General features: G+C 42.5%; 1 pseudogene; it reads right to left on the bottom strand.

Annotated features, from left to right (window-relative positions):
- Nucleotides 1-19,343: 19,343 nt before the first annotated feature.
- Nucleotides 19,344-19,461, bottom strand: LOC126356649 (5S ribosomal RNA; annotated as a pseudogene).
- Nucleotides 19,462-21,440: the final 1,979 nt, after the last annotated feature.

Genomic DNA, 21,440 nt, shown 5'->3' with positions numbered 1-21,440 from the left:
TTATCACGCGATATATCGATATCAGAATGCCAATAACGAGTGCCGATATTTTTATTTTAAATTTTATTTTTTCCACAATTTTCGGTAAATGGTTCAAATGGCTCTGAGCACTATGGGACAACTGTTATGGTCATCAGTCCCCTAGAACTTAGAACTACTTAAACCTAACTAACCTAAGGACATCACACACATCCATGCCCGAGGCAAGATTTGAACCTGCCACCGTAGCGATCACGTGGTTCCAGACTGTAGTGCCTAGAATCGCACGGCCACTCCGGCCGGCTTTCGGTAAATATTTGAGGTTGTTCTTTTGAAATTAAAGAAGAACATAATTTTAGTTTCACTCTGTGACAGAGTCTTACTGTCCTTCGTGTTTTCATCATGACCAAACTTCCATTTTGACTGCGTGGAGCAAGTATACAATGTGGTCCATTGATAGTGACCGGGCCAAATATCTCACGAAATAAGCATCAAACGAAAAAACTATAAACAACGAATCTTGTCTAGCTTGATGGGGGAAACCAGATGGCGCTATGGTTGGCCCGCTATATAGTGCTGCCATAGGTCAAACGGACCACTTTTTTCACTTTGTGGTAGATGGCGCTGTAATAGTCACAAACGAAAAAGTACGTGATATCAAATAACACTCCGCCAGTGCGGTCGGTATTTGCTTCGTGATGCATTACCCGTGTTAAAATGGACCGTTTACCAATTGCGGAAAAGGTCGATATCGTGTTGATGTATGGCTATTGTGATCAAAATTCCCAACGGGCGTGTGCTATGTATGCTGCTCGGTATCCTGGACTACATCATCCAAGTGTCCGGACCGTTCGACAGGTAGTTACCTTATTTAAGGAAACCGGAAGTGGTCAGCCACATGTGAAACGTCAACCACGACCTGCAACAAATGATGATGCCCAAGTAGGTGTTTTAGAAGCTGTCACGGCTAATTCACACATCAGTAGCGGACAATTTGCTCGAGAATCGGGGATCTCAAATACGTCGGTGTTGAGAATGCTACATCAACGTCGATTGCACCCGTACCATATTAAGGGACGGTGTCAGTTATTTTGCACGCGCTCTATTTAGCGACGAAGCGTCATTCACCAACAGCGGTAACGTAAACCGGCATAATATCCACTATTAGGCAACGGAAAATGCATGATGGCTGCGACAAGTGGAACATCAGCGACCTTGGCGGGTGAATGTATGGTGCGACATTATTGGAGGAAGGATAATTGGCCCCCAATTTATCTAAATGGTGCAATGTATGCTTATTTCCTACGTAATGTTCCACCGATGTTACTACAAGATGTTTCACTGCATGACAGAATGACGATGTACTTCCAACATGATGGATGTCCGGCACATAGCTCGCGTACGGTTGAAGCGGTATTGAATAACAGGTATTTCATGACAGGTGGATTAGTCGTCGAAGCTCCATACCATGGCCCGCTCGTTCACCGGATCTGACGTCCCCGGATTTCCTTCTGTGGGGAAAGTTCAGGACATTTGCTATCGTGATCCACCGACAACGCCTGTCAACACGCGTCAGCGCAATGTCAATGCATGTGGGAACATTACGGAAGGCGAACTACTCCCTGTTCAGAAAAATGTCGTTACACGTATTGCCAAATGCATTGTGGTTGACGGACATCATTTTGAGCATTTATTGCATTAATGTGGTATTTACAGGTAATCTCGCCGAACAGCATGCGTTCTTAGAAATAATAAGTTCACATAGGTACATGTATCACATTGGAACAACCAAAATAAGATGTTCAAACGTACCTAAGTTCTGTATTTTAATTTAAAAGATCTACCTGTTACCAACTGTTCATCTAAAATTGTGAGCCATATGTTTGTGAATATTACAGCGCCATGTATCACACAGCGAAAAAAGTGGTCCAACTAAAACATTCATATTTCTTTACGTACTACACGAATATGTAATAAAACCAGATGGTTTCCTGTTTAAAAAAAACGCAGTTTATATCCGTTTGACCTATGACAGCACTATCTAGTGGTCCAACAATAGCGCCATCTGGTTTCCCCCTTCAAACTAGATAAGTTTCGTTCTTTATAGTTTTTTCGTTTGACGCTTATTTCGTGAGATATTTGGCCCGGTCACGATCAATGGACCACCCTGTATAGTGTTGGTGAGACAGGGATTGGTCTGGTAACTGTGACATCTTGCTGCTGCCTAACATTGACAGCGTATTGCAAAGTCGTGTAATGGTGTTGTAGTCTGTTGATGGTGAAATAATGAACGACCATAAAATAATTGCACTTGTGTCGCAATTTATTGTATTACTGGTAGAGTGCATAAATCTTTTCCATTCAGGAATTGTTGGCACTTGTAGAGTAGTGTGCACTGAGTGGAGCCAGTCATCACATATCCTTACTACATCTTCCTAGATGGTGTCGATATGTCTGATGGAATGGGACTGATCACGCCCAAGTCTAGAACAGTAATCTGCCGTAATGGATTGCTTGACGTAACGTTGGAATATCTGAAGTTCTGCAACACCTTGGTGACCTACCGCTGTTGCAATGGGATGCCATTAAGCTTATGTGCCGCTTCAGACATTGGTAGATCTGAGACAGGGGTGACGCATTTGACATCCCTTATGGTGTGAAAAGTATTCCAGGTAGTGATAGCGGAGGCAGTGAAATCGACAATGTCGAATACATATTGACGGCGAGTTACCCTTGGAATAGGCTATGCAGTGTGGCGGCCAGTTGATAGCTACAGCTGTTGAACTTTTTACGTACTAGCTCACTTAACAATTGCAAATAATCACTGATTGAACCCCTGTCTCCATCAATTTTTTCCTTCCTGCGAAAAAATATATGAAATGAGGCATACAGATTACAAGTGGCTCAAGTCCAGAGAAAGTGATTCTGAGATATCGGAGGATAAAGATCTTTGGGTACAAAAAAGTCAGTGGAAACTTTACAAACGTAAATTTATTTTATTTTGAAACAGACAGTTGTGCTTTACTTGTTGCATGCAACATGAAGTACACAGAAGAAACACTGGTGAGAGCAACAATCTCTGAAACGGAAAATATGGTCTTGCTTCAGTACTCTCCCGAAAGGAATTGCAAACAAAGTAGTACATACTAAAAACTATTTCACGTTTAACATTTCCATATCAGTTCTAACCATTTTGTGACCGTCTCCTTTGCACACTGATGGTTGCACCTATCTCAGAAGATAAATATATTGTTGTGAATAGTCACCTTGGTTCCAGAAGGGATCAGTTACCTAGACTGCTCTTCCGTTATTCCTGCAGAGCATTTTAATCTGCAGTTTCTGTTAGCAAAATCTTTTCTTTTAACCAGTTGTCCTTTTCTGTCCACATTGTCTACACTGTCTACACTTGTCCAGTATTTCGGAGAGTTTTGCTTTTCTTGGTCTTTCAGGTCTTCATATTTCGTGTACAGTTTCTTCCTCTCTGCTTTAATGGTGACCATTCTCTACGATTCCCTTTCTCGGCCCATTAACAAAAAATGTAATACAAATAGCTATTACAAACAGCAAAAGGAAAGGCAAACTTACGTTTCTAGCATTTGTAGACTTAGAGAAAGCTTAAGACAATGTTGGCTGGCATACTCTAAAGGTGTCAGGGGTAAAATACAGGGAGCGAAAGGCTATTTACAATTTGTACAGAAAGCAGATGGCAGTTATAAGAGCCGAGGGACATGAAACGGAAGCAGTAGTTGGGAAGGGATTAAGACAGGGTTGTAGCTTCTCCCAGATGTTATTCAATCTGTATATTGAGCAAGCAGTAAAGGATACAAAAGAAAAGTTTGGAGTAGGTATTAAAATCCATGGAGAAGAAATAAAAACTTTGAGGTTCGCCGATGACATTGTAATTCTGTCAGAGACAGCAAAGGACTTGGAAGAGCAGTTGAACGGAACGGAAAGGAGGGTATAAGATGAACATCAACAAAAGCAAAACGAGGAGAATGGAATGTAGTCGACTTAAATCGGGTGATGCTGAGGGAAATAGATTAGGAAATGATACACTTAAAGTAGTAAAGCAGTTTTGCTATTTGGGGAGCAAAATAACTGATGATGGTCGAAGTAGAGAGGATATAAAATGTAGGCTGACAATGGCAAGGAAACTGTTTCTGAAGAAGAGAAATTTGTTAACATCGAGTATAGACTGAAGTGTCAGGAAGTCGTTTCTCAAAGTATTTGTATGGAGTGTAGCCATGAATGGAAATGAAACATGGACGACAAATAGTTTGGATAAGAAGAAATAGAAGCTTTTGAAATGTGGTGCTACAGAAGAATGCTGAAGATTAGATGGGTATATCACATAACTAAGGAGGAGGTATTGAATAGCATTGGGGAGATGTGAAGTTTGTGGCACAACTTGACTAGAAGAAGGGATCGGTTGGTAGGACATGTTCTGAGGCATCAAGGGATCACCAATTTAGTGTTGGAGGGCAGCGTGGAAGGTAAAAATCGTAGAGGGAGACCAAGAGATGAATACACTAAGCAGATTCAGAAGGATGTAGGTTGCAGTAGTTACTGGGAGATGAAAAAGCTTGCACAGGATAGAGTAGCATGAAGAGCTGCATCAAACCAGTCTCAGGACTGAAGACCACAACAACAACAGCAAGTGCATTATATTGCATTAGCCGTTTCAAAATACGGTATGTTGTTTGCTTAAAATTGTGTAAATGTTAAAAACGTGACCTATGCTTCGCAGTAGATTTTGAGTTACGTTAGTTTACCTTCATTTTGTTCTGAACAGTCGACTCTGCCCATAGTAATCATTATTTGGAGTAATGTGAATACAAAACTTTGAAACACAGCATGTAGTGTGGACTTGCTTCACTTGTCCTCTGAAATAATAAACAGGTGTTTCAGTCGCCACGTAAAGCGCTGCCATAAGACACCGCACAGGACTTCGTTCACTAGTCTGCAGAAAAGATCCCGTAGTGCAGAGTGTACTACGCTTCTGTTCTCAAAACACACTTTTTGTGGATTTAGAGCACATGTACTCCGATGGCTTTAATTGTCTTTTGAAGTTATTAATCCATACCGACATGAAATTTTGAAAAAAACCTTACATTTTCCAAAGTATAAGAAAACATGATTTGGCACATCCGTGGCACACCGCGCATGTATGGAACAATATCTAGCAGTTCTGTCTTGTTTTACTACTACTTTACTATGCCACATAACAGCCCATGCTGCCCAGTGAAACACGATCCACATCAATAATCCATTAATCTTGCAGTTTGGAACATTTTGAAAGATTTGTTTTGTAAATAAAACACTCCTTCTCTTGCTGCACTGTATTTTATTCTCCCAGACGCGTTTTGCCTTTTTCCACTTTAAAGCATCAAAAGTTTGGCTCTACAATGATACAGTTATGATACACTTTGGTTTTGATGTGTGCTATTCGTAGATCACAAAACAGTTCACTTGTCGCGTTTTTAGTTGGCATGTGCGCTTCCTCTCATCTGGTTACATGCTGGAGGTAGCACTACCGCTCTAATTACGAAACGTAAGCATGTTTGTATGTTTCGAGCACGTGACCTAAAAGTAGTTTCGTCTTGAAATAACAGTGTTCGATCAAATTTCTGTTTTAGTGACAGAAGACTTATAGTGCATCACAACAACGAGTACAAACAAAATGAAAAGTTGGAAGAAAAATGTTCGAAACATAAAAGTATCCTATAACTGTATCATTATAGATCCCACTGATGATGCCTTCAAGTGAAAAAAGCCGAAACGCATCTGGGAGAATAAAATACAGTGCAGCAAGAGAATGCGTTTTTATTTAGAAACAAATATTTCTGTGCTTGCTGCGGATGATGACCATGCAAACAAACTCATTTTGAAACAATTTATGTCCTTATTCACACACAAATGAACCAATTTTCAACACTTACCTTTATATGGAGCTGGACAGCGATGCAAATTTACACAGTGCGAGGGTAAATAGATCCCTTGTTCAGTTTGAGAAGTGTGAAGTTCATTTGTGTGTGAATAAGAACGAAATCTGTTTCCAAATGCTCCACACTGCATGAGCAAACGAATATTGATGTAGATCGTGTGCCACTGGACAGTACGAGTAAATTAGTAGTTATGTCGTGCAGCGAACTAGTAGTCTAAGAACAACGAACTGCTAGATGTTGAACCTTAACATGCATGGTGCGCCAAAAATGTTTTTTCCAACGTTGAATGTCAATATTGCCCAAGAATCTCAGAAACCAATACATATATGCCGGCCGGAGTGGCCGAGCGGTTATAGGCGCTTCAGTCTGGAACCACGCGACCGCTACGGTCGTAGGTTCGAATCCAGCCTCGGACATGGATGTGTGTGATGTCCTTAGGTTAGTTAGGTTTAAGTAGTTCTAAGTTCTAGGGGACTGCTGACCTCAGAAGTTAAGTCCCATAGTGCTCAGAGCCATTTGAACCAATACATATATCTTTTCACTACAGAAAACAAAAGTCATGCAGATGGTAACCACCGGTTTAGTTCATATATAGACACCTATGCAGTGTTCTTGTTACTGTAATCTTCAGTCGAACACTGCATCCTACTCTATCCTGTGCTAGCCTCTTCATCGCGGAAAAACTATTGCGAATCTCTCTCGAAGACTTTTACCCCCCTCCTCCCCCGCCCTCCCCTCCCCCCCCCCCCCCCCACACACACACACTTCCCTCCAGTACTAAATTGTCGACCCCTTGATGTCTCAAAATGTGTCCTGTCAACCGCTCCCTTTTTTTGGTCAAGCTGTGTCACAAATTTCTTGTCTCCACAATTCTATTCAGCACCTCCTCATTAGTCACGTGATCTACCCATATAATCTTCAATATTTTTCTGTAGCATCATATTTCGAAAGCTCCTATTCTCCTTTGTGTAAACTGCCTATCGTCCATGTTTCACTTTCATACATGCTACTCTACAGACAAATACATTCAGAAAATACTTCCTCACACTTAAACTATAGACGACGTTAACGATTTCCTCTTTTTCAGAATTGCTTTTCTTGCCATTGCTAGTCTACTTTCATGTCGTCTCTATTTCTGCCATCATCAGTTATTTGCTCCCAAAACAACAAAACTCATCTACTATTTTAAGTGTCTCGTTTCCTAAGCATTCCGTCAGCACCACCTGATTTAATTTAATTACATTCTATTACCTCGATGTTACTGTTGCTGATGTCCATTTTACATCCTCCTCTCAATACATTGTCCACTCCATTCAACTGCTCTCTCAAGTCCTTTGCTGTCTCTGACAGAACTACAATGTCACTAGCAAACTTCGAAGTTCGTATTTCTTCTCCATGAACTCTAATTCTAATCCGAGTTTTTCTTTGGATTATTTTACTGTTTGCTCAATGCACAGATCGAATAACATCGGGGATAGGCTACAAGACTGTCTCACTCCCTTCTCAACTACTGCTTCCCTTTCATGCCCCTGGACTCTAATAACTGTCATCTGGTTTCTGGATAAATTATAAATAGCCTTTCGCTCCCTGCATATTACCCCTGCCACCTTCAGTTCATCTCCCTTGTATATACCCTCCATAGATTCCTTCCACCTTTCAAATTTTCCTTCTTCACTTAGGATAGATGTTCTTCTGAGCTCCTGAGCTCTTGGTATTCATACAGCTGCTTCTGTTTCCCCCAAAGGCCTCTATACTTTTGCTGTAGCTGGTATCTATCTTTAAACTAGTGAAAGATGGTTCTAAATCCATGCATTTTGTCCTACAGCCATTCTTGTTTAGCCATTTTGCGCTTCCCGTCAACGTGATTTTTTTAAACGCTTGTATTCCCTTTCGCCTACTTCATTTGCTGCATCTTTATAGTGTCTCCTTTCATCGATTAAATTCAATATCTCTTGTGGTATCCAGGGATTTCTTCTGGGCTTTGTCTTTTTATCTATTTGTGCCTCTGCTGCCTTCACGACTTCGTCTCTTAAAGTTACGCATACGTCTTCTGTTCTATTTATTTCCACTGTTCTACTGAACCGCTGCCTAATGCTCACTCAGAAACTCTCAGGAACCCCTGGTTCTTTAAACTTATCCAGGTCCCATCTCATTAATTTCGTCCCTTTTTTTCCTATTTCTTCAGCTTCATCTACAGCTGGTAACAAATAAATTGTGGTCAGAGTTTGTGTGATTGGATTGAAGAGTTCCTAGATAACGGAACGCAGCATGTCATTCAAAATGGAAGAGTGATTTCAGGTGTGCCGCAGGGCAGTGTCATAGGACCGTCGCTATTCACAATATACATAAATGACCTTGTGGATAACATCGGAAGGTCACTGAGGCCTTATGCGGACGATACTGTGCTATATCGAGAGGTTGTAACAATGGAAAATTGTACTGAAATGCAGGAGGATCTGCAACGAATTGACTCGTGGAGCAGGGAATGGCAGTTGAATCTCATTGTAGACAAGTGTAATGTTCTGCGAACACATAGAAAGAAAGATCCTTTATCATTTAGCTACAAAATAGCAGGTCAACAACTGGAAGCAGTTAATTCCGCGAATTATCTAGGAGTAGGCATTAGGAGTGATTTAAAATGGAATGATCATATAAAGTTGATCGTCGGTGAAGCGGATGCCAGACGGAGATTCACTGAAAGAATCCTAAGGAAATGTAATCTGAAAACAAATGAAGTAGGTTACAGTACACTTGTTCGCCCACTGCTTGAATACTGCTCACCAGTGTGTGATCTGTACCAGATGGGGTTGATAGAAGAGATAATGAAGATCCAACGGAGAGCAGGGCGCTTCGTTACAGGATCATTTAGTAATCGCGAAAGCGTTACGGAGATGATAGATAAACTCCAGTGGAAGACTCTGCAGGAGAGATGCTTTTGTTGAAGTTTCGAGAACATACCTTCACCGAGGAGTCAAGCAGTATATTGCTCCCTCCTAAATACATATTGCGAAGAGGCCATGAGGATAAAACCAGAGAGATTAGAGCACACACAGAGGTATACCGACAATCTTTTTTGCCACGAACAATACGAGACTGCAATAGAAAGGAGAACCGATAGAGGACCCTCCGCCACACACCGTCAGGTGGCTTGCGGAGTATGGATGTAGATGTAATTGTAGAGTTTACATCTGCCCCTTGAATATTCTTACAATGTAAAATTTGATCTTACCATTACATAATCAGTCTGAAATTTTCGGCGTCTCACGGTCCCTCCCTTGTGTACAGTCTGCTGTCACGGTTCTTAAAGCAAGTGTCAGCGATGGTTAAATTATGCTCTGTCGCAAAATTTACCAGGCAGCTTCCTCTATCATTCCTTTCGCCGAGTCAGTATTCACATACTATTTTTCCTTTTCTTTCTTTTCCTGCTATCGAATTCCAGTCCTCCATCACAATTAAGTTTTCGTCTCCTTTAACTATCTGAATAATTTGTTTTTATGTCACCAGACACTTCTTCAGTCTCTTCATCATCTACAGAGCTATTTGCTATATAAACTTGTACTACTGTGGTAGGCGTGGGCTTCGTGTGTCCCTTAGCTACGATAATGCGTTCACTAGTACCTTGCCTACATTCCTATTTACTTATTCATTATTACATACAGGCGTGTATTACCCATACTTGATTTTGTATTTATAGCCTGTATTCACCTGACCAGAAGCCCCGTTCTTCTTGCCACTGAGCTTCACTAATTCCCACTATATCTAACTTCAGCCTATCAATTTCCATTTTTAAATTTTCTTACCTATTTGCCCGCTTGAGGGACCTAACATTCCACGCTCCGATCCTTAGAACGCCAGTTCGGCTGCTTTTATTTTCCTGACAACAACATCCTCCTAAGTAGTCCCCGCCCAGAGACCTGAATGAGGGATATTTTAACCAAGAGGACGCCATCATCATTTAACCATACAGTAAAGCTGCATGCTCTCGGGAAAAATTACGGCTATGCTTTCCCCATCCTCTCAGGAGTTTTCAGTACCAGCACAGAAGGCCGTTTTGGTTAGTGTTGCAAGGCCAGATCACAATGTCAATTATCCAGACTGTTGCCCATGCAACTACTGAAAAGGCTGCTGCCCCTCTTCAGGAACCACACGTTTGTCTGGCCTCTCAACAGATACCCCTCCGTTGTGGTTGCACCTACGATACGGCTATCTGTATCGCTGAGGCACGCAAACCACCCCACCAACAGCGAGGTCCATGGTTCATGGGCGTTGGAGGGGAGGGGGGCGGCAGTAAGGAGGTTACTAGACTGAAAATAAGTACTCATATAAGAGAACTTGGCAGGAAATGCTGGGAAGATACAGTCTGGTGAGGGAATTTGCCTTCCTGGAAGAACGCCACAGAACCATTTTCCCCTCTAACAGTGTAGAGCAGTGTACAGAGATTCGCGTAGATTCTGCCCATATGCTTCTCTTCTGTTAGTGTTATTAGCAACTCACATCTACATTCCAAGTAGCGTTAACGCATTTTTTGAAAAATAAACATCCGCGAGCATATTATGCAATGCTTCGCTACTGATTCATAAGAAAAGTTGTGGAGGGTCGGCATTAGATGAAACTTCCTGTAGTTGCTGCCGGCCGATGTGTCCGAGCGGTTCTATGCGCTACAGTCTGGAACCACGCCACCGCTACGGTCGCAGGTTCGAATCCTGCCTCGGGCATGGATGTGTGTGATGTGCTTAGGTTACTTAGGTTTAAGTAGTTTTAACTTCTAGGGGACTGATGACCTCAGATGTTAAGTCCCATAGTGCTCAGAGCCTGTAGTTGCTTGTTGTGGCGTAGTGAGGCACACACAGTGGGAAATCATCAACACAGTCAACACTTTGCAGACCTATAGCGGGGAGAAGTGCTTGGAAAGAATCCGGTGACCCACCTTAACCCGCGCTTCTTTTCTACACACGCAGCGGAATTGTATGGGCGGCGAATGGTAGTAAAAGTTAATTTCAAATTAAACAGCGAAGAAATTGAGCAAAGGAGGAGAAAAAAATGGAAATAGGAAAAAATAAAACGCCGAATTGTTCTCAAAACCACATGGAACAGTTATTTAATAAGCCTTTGCTTACTTTGGCAAATCTGGATGCTGAAAAAGAAGAGATTCATTCCTCATTATAGAATCATTTATGTTAAAACATATGCTTTGGCATATCTGCCATGAGTATAGTGCAACTTCTAAATTCAAGGAGTAAACCGTTCGTACCAGAAAATAGTTTGACACCTTTATTAGTCTATTTTCTTGCAGTATTGATGTCAAATTTGGTTGCACTGGTATATTCAGTTCTAGTTGAAAATTGTTGTGTCCTTGCCAATGGAGTTGGCGCGCTGAGACAGTTTCTGACTGGCGCCACGGGTGGCGCTTTGAAGTTCACCGCCAACCACAAGTGCGACATAATCAGCAATCTCCGCGCCGCTGCTATTGAGATGGACTTCGGTGCTATGTTAGGCGGCACAGGCGCCAAGGGTTCATGTTCAGGTTGGCGTACGGACTTCTGAGGTTACTGTTCGTAGCTACAGTTCCAAAGAGGAGATCAGCCTGCGAGACGTAGTCTACAAGTAGAGTCGCCTACAGCCTTCGATTAGGGAACGAGTGTTAACCACAGTGATTGACAGCGTCGCGCCGAGGACGAACGTAGCCTTGTTGACATTATATTCAGTAAGGCACGCATTGACAAGCCACTACTTAGTTGTATCTGCCCACAAGCACTTCCAGCGGGTTCTGAGTTGCTGTACAACTTAAGTATCGCAGCGCAGTAAAGTGTATATTTGTGTGTCACTAAACTGTTTCCACTGTCACAGTTCCTCCGTCCACCTTGGAGCGCTTCAACCTAATGTAACGTGTGCAAGCCGTTATACCCAGACCATTCATACCCATCAATAATGTTCAGCATATTTCAATTATTTTGCAAAAATTCAAAATTTGAGGACAAAAAGTAAGGAACTGAGGACATTTGTTGTCTTCAACCAATTTTAAAAGCACTGAGGATAAAGAATGAAAATTGAGGACTGTCCCCAGAAAATGAGAATGTCTGGTTTAATGACTAGAAGTATAATTAGAGATTTGCATTGCTGTGGATGCTGGTGGTTGTGTATGATGGAGGGGGAACCGAGGAGACCGATGGTAGTAAAATAGCGGGGGCGTCATTTTTCAAGGGCGGCAAAACACCTAGCAACGGCCGTGAGTATGGGTATGCTTATTCCGCAGTCTCGCTGTTTGCACACTGCAGACATGGTTTTGTTGCAACCTGCCTACCAAGTCTTACCGGCTCATTTAGCCTGCTACATCGCACTGCTGCTCACTACAGTCCTCGCAACATGATACTATCAACCGTTCCGCAACCTGAGCATTTAATGGTTGTGTTGCACCATATTTTTTGAAGTTTCCACCTGGTGACTCAGAGCAGACAATGCCAGCTTGGTACTGGTATGCCAATCGATACATCAACGTGGCTTGTCACCAAAGTAGTAGAAGGCAAGGCACTAGTCGACTGTTGCCACACAACCGAGAGAGGGAAGGAAAAGAGCAAACTCCTCAATACATCAAACAGGGTAATATGAAGTAATGCTTCGTAACTCCAAGCTCTAGTACGCCACTGCAGTAGTCAAATATTGCAGGAAGATGCGATCTCAACAACGCAGAATAAATACCAAGTCACCACAACGAGCAAAGAACCCTGATGGCTCCCGTAAATTAGGGAAAGTTCGCTTATCCACCTAGAACCGCTGAGTCACAGGATTGGGATCTGCTGCTTAAGTAACTGGGCCATCAGAGCTCCCAATTACATTTAGTCATATCACCGTTCTATCCTTGTCACCATTACTACAAGTAACTACTGTCTGTTGTATTACAATGAAACCGCAACAAGCTGATCGATGATGGTCTGTCAGCCACCTGCTTCCTGACTTCAACGCCGAGACAAAGCCATCAAATTGCATGCCGCAGCCGTGGTCTGCCACTGCAGACTTCTTGGATGTCACAGATGAGGAGAAGGCTGGTGTGCCATCAGATGACCTCCTACTGAGGGCCGTTCGTGATTGATATGCAAGTTGTCATCCTCACACGATCCAGACAATGCAAGTTCGCACAGCCCCCTGACATTACTGTGAGCGCCTGTTGCAGTCTAGGTCACCACTTCATGGGAGCCCAGAGCCTTTCCTACATGACAAGCAGGACAGGCTGTCTGCAAGAGTGCTGACGTGTAGAACAGCCCTATGCTGTCAAAACATCTGGCAACAGACAACATCTACTAATCTTCCCCACTGTAGCCCACACACCATCACATCCACTCTGCTCAGTGATCTGTGGCACCAGTCTCACGAAACTGATAACCCATATTAGTGTTACTCCCTAGTCTGTGCTGGGGCCTGTACGTTGCACCATACTGAGAGGAACTTTCATTACGCTGTATCTTCATCCTGACACTAAAATGTTATTCTATCACCGTGTTACTCTCGCCCGCACCACTAATTGGCCACCTGACTCACAGTGGTCTTGGCCAACCTGGGTTATTCAAGCGGTGCTGTTATTCAGATGGCTGTTCCTCGTTTATGAGAATTCTCAAGCATTCTACATTTACATCTATAAGTATTCATTATTCATACTCTGCAAACAACTGTGTAGTGCATGGTAGAGTGTTATTCCCATTGTACCTTATTCACAGTCCAGTAACTATAATATGACCACCACCCATATTCAACTTTAACATGCAATAACTACTCACAGACGACAGGCGGTAGCAGTAGCAGTGGATGGTATGTAAAGCGTGTCAGGGGAAAACAGAGGGATTTATCTGACGTCCAAAAGTGCATGATCATTAGCTTTAGGGCCAAGGGTGCAAGTGCTTCTGAAATGGCTAAGTTTGTAAACAGTTTTTATGCTGCCATGGTTAATGTATATCGGGCATGGCGAAATGGCGCTATAAGAAACTGGCACTGAGGCATCTGTGGCACACCAAGGGTGAATGTGGTGAATGATGGTTGTGGAGTTGTGTACAGGAGTAGAGACGTGCAACTATTCAGCAACTGTTCGCCCAGAAGAACCAAGTACCCTCCAACAATGTCTCCTCAACGACCATTCAGCCAATGTTGCTGCACGTGCGTCTCCACAGAAGGTTGGAATCTGCACACCCACTGAGTGTAGGAGGTGGCCTTTTCAGATGATCACATTTTATGCTTTATTAGATAGATGGCTGTTGACATATACCGGGTGAAAAGTCTGAAAGCAAACACCCTGCATCAGTCATTGGAAGGTTTCAGGCCAGAGGAGGCTCGGTTATGGTCTGGGATATGTTTTTGTGGCATTCCTTGGTTGATCCCGTCGTTCTGGAAGGTGCAATGGATCTAAACGATATGCATCAAACTTGAGGCCCATGTCCACACTACATTTAGTTTGTTTTTCCTTGGCACAATGTCATCTACCAGCAGGACAATGCAATGTATCACACAGCTCGCCGCGCAGTGTACGTGCACGGTTCAAAGAGCATCAGGATGAGTTTACCGCACATACCAGGTCACCAGACTTCCTGGATTTAAACCTCATCCAGCTCAGGCACTTTGCACCATGACCCTCAACCAAGAAGCCAGCCACGGCAATGGAATCAGCATGGCTTTACATCGCTTTCTGTACCTTCCAGAACCTCACTGGCTCTCTTCCTGTACAACTCGTATGGTCCATGCTATAAAATGTTCCGTTCAGGAGCGATGCGTCCAGGGCTGCGCTATATTCCTCTTTACGCTTCTCGAGACTTTGTAAGTAGTCTTTGCAGGTTGGCATCTATCTTTAGGTTGCCATTTCAGGTTTTCTAGAATTTCTGTGACGCTCCTCAATGGACAAAAAAAACCTGTGGCCATTTGTGTTGTCCTTCTCTCTATACATTCAATATTCGATCATTGTACTGTCAGATATGAATTCAACATACTTGAACAATATACTAGGACATGCCCCACGAGTGTTTTGTAAGCAATATTCTTCATAGACTGACATCATATTCCCAGTATATTCCAATGAAACCACTATATATAGAGAGTAGTGTTTGTTTTGGGCCCATGAGGCAATTTCAAGTGTGGAAAATACAAGTGACAAGTTTGAGGAGGACTTTTTTCAGCTATTTCTGATACCGTAGCTATCTGGGATCAGAGGAATACAGATTCACGCAACTTCTTCATAATTGATAATATTTGGTTTAATATATTTTACGATTTACTTCCTTTGCTCCTCCTAGATTTTACTTTTTATTTTGTAAAATATCAACACTAAAATCTACATGTACCAGATGTAGTTCATGAAGAGTGTTTGGGAAAAAACCTGCTTGACATATGGGGTATGTTGTCGTTCCAATTAATATCCCTACAGAGAGTTATACCCATGCATTTGTATGAAATGACAGATTCCAATGGTGACCCGTTGATACTGTACTCAGGGGATAGTATGTTTTTTCGTTTTATAAAGTGCACACTTTTACATTTCTCAATATTTAAAGCGAGTTGCCAGTCTATGCATCACTTTGAAATCTTGTCAAGTTCCAACAGAATATTTGTGCAACTTTTTTCATACAGTATTTCATTACAGACAACTCCAGCAAATGCGAAAAACCGGAGGTTTGTAGTGGTCGAAATTTCACAGTGTGTTATTAAGTTGCACCTGAATGTGTCATTTGCATATTTAATAAAAGTAAACGCAATATCTGAATATTTTAAAGTGAACTTGCGTGTGGAATTTGTAAATTAAGGGGGGGGGGGGGGGGGGGGACATTCACGAAATTGACCGCAAATGTCATTTTCCAATTTATGTTTTATTTATTAGCAGAAATCCATGGACAATAAGTTCCCAAAGTTTCTCAGATGAAATCGCATCCAAAGACCCTAAAAAATTATTGAATGTGTGATGCGACCATCCTGCCCGGCCCACTTTTTGAAGCAACACTTCAATACCAACTCAGTAAACAACGATTCTGTGGATTATTTTCAAACAAACTTGCATGAGATACATCTAGTAGGCTGCAATATATTCTCTTTGGTTCTATTGATCATCTGTGACTCTGTTCTGTATCTTAGAAACAATAACAACCCAGCTGGACACAACAGACAGCAAAGAAGACGATAGAGACTCTGCAAGTGTAGTCTGGGAAGTCTGTCAGCCAGAACCTATCCAGTGTAAGTGATATGAAAAGTGCTATATGGGCTACATATTCTGCATGGAGTAAACAGATGAACGTCCCATTCATCATCTGTATCACATTATTGGTGTAAATATCTGAGATAAAAGAAATTATTCAGATAGTGAAGCAGACGAAAATTTAGTAGTCATGGGTGACTGGAATTCGATAGTAGGAAAAGGAAGAGAAGGAAACGTAGTAGGTGAATATGGATTGGGGGTAAGAAATGAAAGAGGAAGCCGCCTGGTAGAATTTTGCACAGAGCATAACTTACTCATAGATAACACTTGGTTCAAGAATCATGAAAGAAGGTTGTATACATGGAAGAAGCCTGGAGATACTGACAGGTTTCAGATAGATTATATAAGTTTTTAAATTGTAAGACATTTCCAGGGGCAGATATAGACTCTGACCACAATCTATTGGTTATGAACTGTAGATTAAAACTGAAGGAACTGCAAAAAGGTGAGAATTTAAAGAGATGGGACCTGGATAAACTGACTAAACCAGAGGTTCTGCAGAGTTTCAGGGAGAGTATAAGGGAAGAATTGACAGGAATGGGGAAAAGTAGAAGATGAAAGGGTAGCTTTGAGGGATAAAGTAGTGAAGGCAGCAGAGGATCAAGTAGGTAGAAATACGAGGGCTAGTAGAAATCCTTGGATAACAGAAGAAATATTGAATTTAACTGATGAAGGAGAAAATGTAAAAATGCAGTAAATGAAGCAGGCAAAAGGAATACAAACGTCTCAAAAATGAGATCGACAGGAAGTGCAAAATGGCTAAGCAGGGATGGCTAGAGGACAAATGTAAGTATATAGAGGCTTATCTCACTACGGGTAAGATACTGCCTACAGGAAAATTAGAAAGACCTTTGGAGAAAAGAGAACCACTTGTATGAATGTCAAGAGCTCAGATGAAAACTCAGGCAAAGCAGAAAGGTGGAAGGAGTATATAGAAGGGCGATGTACCTGAGAAAAATATTATGGAAATGGAAGAGGATATAGATGAAAATGAAATGGGAGATACAAAATTGCGTGAAGAGTTTGACAGAGCACTGAAAGACCTGAGTCGAAACAACGCCCCGGGGTGTAGATAACGTTCCATTAGAACTACTGACGGCCTTGGGAAAGCCAGTCCTGACAAGAAGAATATAATAATTCCAATCCCAAAGAAAGCAGGTGTTGACAGTTGTGAAAATTATCGAACTATCAATTTAATAAGTCACAGCTGCAAAATACTAACGCGAATTCTTTACAGACGAATGGAAAAACTAGTAGAAGCCGACCTCGGGAAAGATCAGTTTGGATTCCGTAGAAATATTGGAACACGTGAGGCAATACTGACCCTACCACTTATCTTAGAAGCTAGAGTAAGGAAAGGGCAAACCTACGTTTCTAGCATTTGCAGACTTAGAGAAAGCTTTTGACTATGTTGACTGGAATACTCTCTTTCAAATTATGAAGGTGGCAGGGGTAAAATACAGGTAGCGAAAGGCTATTAACAATTTGTACAGAAACCAGATGCCAGTTATATGAGTCGAGGGACATGAAAGGGAAGCAGTGGTTGGAAATGAAGTGAGACAGGGTTGTAGCCTCTCCCCGATATTATTCAATCTGTATATTGAGCAGGCAGTAAAGGAAACACAAGAAAAATTTGGAGTAGGTATTAAAATCCATGGAGAAGAAATAAAAACTATGAGGTTGGCCGATGACATTGTAATTGTGTCAGAGACAGCAAAGGACTTGGAAGAGCAGTTGAACGGAATGGACAGTGCTTGAAAGGAGGATATAAGATGAACATCAACAAAAGCAAAACGAGAATAATGGAATGTAGTCGAATTAAGTTGGGTGATGCTGAGGGAATTAGATTAGAAAATGAGACACTTAAAGTAGTAAAGGAGCTTTGCTATTTGGGGAGCAAAATAACTGATGATGGTCGAAGTAGAGAGAATATAAAATGTAGACTGGCAATGGCATGGAAAGCGTTTCAGAAGAAGAAAAATTTGTTAACATCGAGTATAGATTTAAATGTCATTAAATCGTTTCTGAAATTACGGAAGTGAAACGTGGACGATAAATAGCTTAGGCAAGAAGAGAATAGAAGCTTTCGAAATGTGGTGCTACAGAAGAATGCAGAAGATTAGATGGCTAGAACAACGTAACTAATGAGGAGGTATTGAATAGAATTGGGGAGAAGAGAAATTTGTGGCAGAACTTTACTAGAAGAAGGGATCGGTTGGTAGGACTTGTTCTGATGCATCAAGGGATGACCAATTTAGTACTGGAGGGCAACGTGGAGGGTAAAAATCGTAGAGGGGGACAAAGAGATGAATATACTAAACAGATTCAGAAGGATGTAGGTTGCAGTAGGTACTGGGAGATGGAGAAGCTTGCACAGGATAGAGTAGCATGGAGAGCTGCATCAAACCAGTCTCAGGACTGAAGATCACAACAACAACATTTTTCTGTAAATGCAAATGCAATAATGTTGTCTCAGGAGTAAATTACGAAATTCTGAGTGTAAGCTGAGATACGAGGCAAAGTTCTAGGAATTGTTCATGAATTTTATATTATTCTTGCACAATTATAATCAAAAAATATTAAAGCTCTCCTATTCACCATAGTCAAATAATCTCATGAGAGAAGGTTTCTATATCCAGAAATATTTTTTAGATATTTCTTGAATAGTTTCTGAGAAAATGATACAGATATTGTTGAAAACCATTCAATGCCAAGACCCCACAAAATATTTTTTAGTCAAGACATCCGGTTTCAACCGTGTTAGCTGTCATATTCGGGTCTTAAACAATTTTTTGCAGTGAAACACTTTCATTTTACGCTGAACTCCATGCACAAGTTGATAAAACTCAGCACATATAAACGTTTGTCGCCGCTAAAATATTTAAAAACCCACAGCATCTTGTCCAAAAAGCAATATACATATACATATTGCTCACAGATGCTTGTTACATGACACAAATTGGTGCACTATAGCACGTCTGTTTACATATGCTGAACAGCTTCTAAAAAGTAAATTTCTTCTGGCCATGAAGGCCCAACTGCACCGTCCGGCCGCCGTGTCATCCTCAGCCCACAGGCGTCACTGGACGCGGATATGGAGGGGCATGCGGTCAGCACGCCGCTCTGCCGGCCGGAGCCGCTACTTCTCAGTCAAATAGCTCCTCAGTGTGCCTCACAAGGGCTGAGTGCACCCCGCTTGCCAACAGCGCTCGGCAGACCGGGTGGTCACCCATCCAAGTGCTAGCCCAGCCCGACAGCGCTTAACTACGGTGATCTGACGGGAACCGGTGTTACCACTGCAGCAAGGCCTTTGGCTGCTGGACACATACTAAACAGTGCAAATCCACTTTAAATGGCTCTTAGTTGTACCTTATACGCCATTTAAAGTGGATTTGCGCTGTTTAGTATGTGTCCAGCATATATAAACAGATGTGCTAGTGTGCACCGTATATATAATCCAAGGAATTTAAAAGTAGAGGTGTTCATTTCATTATAAAGCACGGTACAAAATTTCATTTCTGTATGTTCAAAATTGGGGATTTGGTGCATCTTGTGAATAGTGTGCTTTTCATGAACGTCCCCCTTTAAATAAAACTGAATCACAATACCTTAAACTGCATTTGAGTGTGACATTTACAAACTATATGAAAGGATTAGGAGCACCAGCCACAAGGACTTAAAGGAGCTGATGACGAAGGTTTCTTTTTATGGACGAAGTGCCTCTGGATCACAGTTATCAGATCCACTTTGCGAATTAGTTTTACTGATATAAAGGGACATAATAATACGCCTATTGTCAATTACAGCTATCTCGTGATCATTACAACAGATTGTAATTTGTGGTTGCAAGTGGCAAGCGGACTCAGATGCTGCAACTTAGTGGGCGATGATGAGGCTACTGTCGGCCCGGTAGCAGACGCGTTGCAGGCGGCTGACAGTGTCTCTCGGCAGCGTAAAGGCAGCGAGAAAGCGTCCTGCTGACGATTATCTGTCGGAAGCGCGTATGGTGTGCGCAGTGTCGTCTCGGTCAAAAGCGTCTTCTTTCCCGTCTCGCCAACAAGTGCCTCCAAGGCGATCTCTTCATGTCCTCCAGTGCTGTGTCCCTGGGCGTGGCCATTCACGCGATTGGCTGGCTGACTTTCTTCCCCGGCAATCAAATTGTTGGTAAACTTCCTTGTTTATCTGTCGGCAGCGCGTATGGTGTGCGCAGTGACGTCTCGGTCAAAAGCGTCTTCTTTCCCGTCTCGCCAACAAGTGCCTCCAAGGCGATCTCTTCATGTCCTCCAGTGCTGTGTCCCTGGGCGTGGCCATTCACGCGATTGGCTGGCTGACTTTCTTCCCCGGCAATCAAATTGTTGGTAAACTTCCTTGTTTATCTGTCGGCAGCGCGTATGGTGTGCGCAGTGTCGTCTCGGTCAAAAGCGTCTTCTTTCCCGTCTCGCCAACAAGTGCCTCCAAGGCGATCTCTTCATGTCCTCCAGTGCTGTGTCCCTGGGCGTGGCCATTCACGCGATTGGCTGGCTGACTTTCTTCTCCCGGCAATCAAATTGTTGGTAAATTTCCTTGTTAATGGTTTTGTGCCGCCGGCATTTCCCATGGCAGGACGGCCAAACGCATCCTTTGTTATGGATGGAATTCATTCTCTGGGGAAACTCCATATTGCCAGTTAAGAACAGACATTGTGTGTTCCGCCCCATCTTTCACCTCCTTCTCCTCTGCTAAAATTCCCTTCCACTTCCTCTCAATCTCTCCCACACTTCCATCGGCACACGCAAACATTAAAATGCATTCATAGCAATGCTTTCTTTCCCTTAACAAACTGAATATTGTCATTTTACGTTAGTGTCTTCCGTCCTGTAGAGACATCCAAATGTCCTCTTCGACCCTTGAACTAATAACTTGTCCCTTCTCCTCGTGTTAATTGCACAGAAGAACATTCTAACGTACAATAAGGTGGGGGTTGGGGGGGGGCTGTGTGTGTGTGGGTTGGGGGGGGGGGGGGGTGTCTCTCTTCCATCGGCGCACTGGCCTCTACCTACCACAGAGGTGGACACTGACTGGGGACAGGGCTGGCCAGGCCTCTATCACCCAGGTCCAGGTTACTACTAATACCGCCTGTAAAGCATTAATATGCAACATAAACAACAAAGGTCCCAAATTTTCAAGTGCGAACTGGAGTTCTTTGTAGCCACAATTTGGGATACTATTATGACGGTCCACCTATGGTAGATGTTTGCCTCATACTTGTTTGTGCGTGGACATGACGTCCTATTACTGCTAGTTTTCAGATACAC

Source organism: Schistocerca gregaria, chromosome 3 (genome assembly GCF_023897955.1).
Source record: "Schistocerca gregaria isolate iqSchGreg1 chromosome 3, iqSchGreg1.2, whole genome shotgun sequence".
NCBI classification, from domain to species: Eukaryota; Metazoa; Arthropoda; class Insecta; order Orthoptera; family Acrididae; genus Schistocerca; species Schistocerca gregaria.
This window is presented reverse-complemented; position numbering and strand designations above follow the sequence as displayed.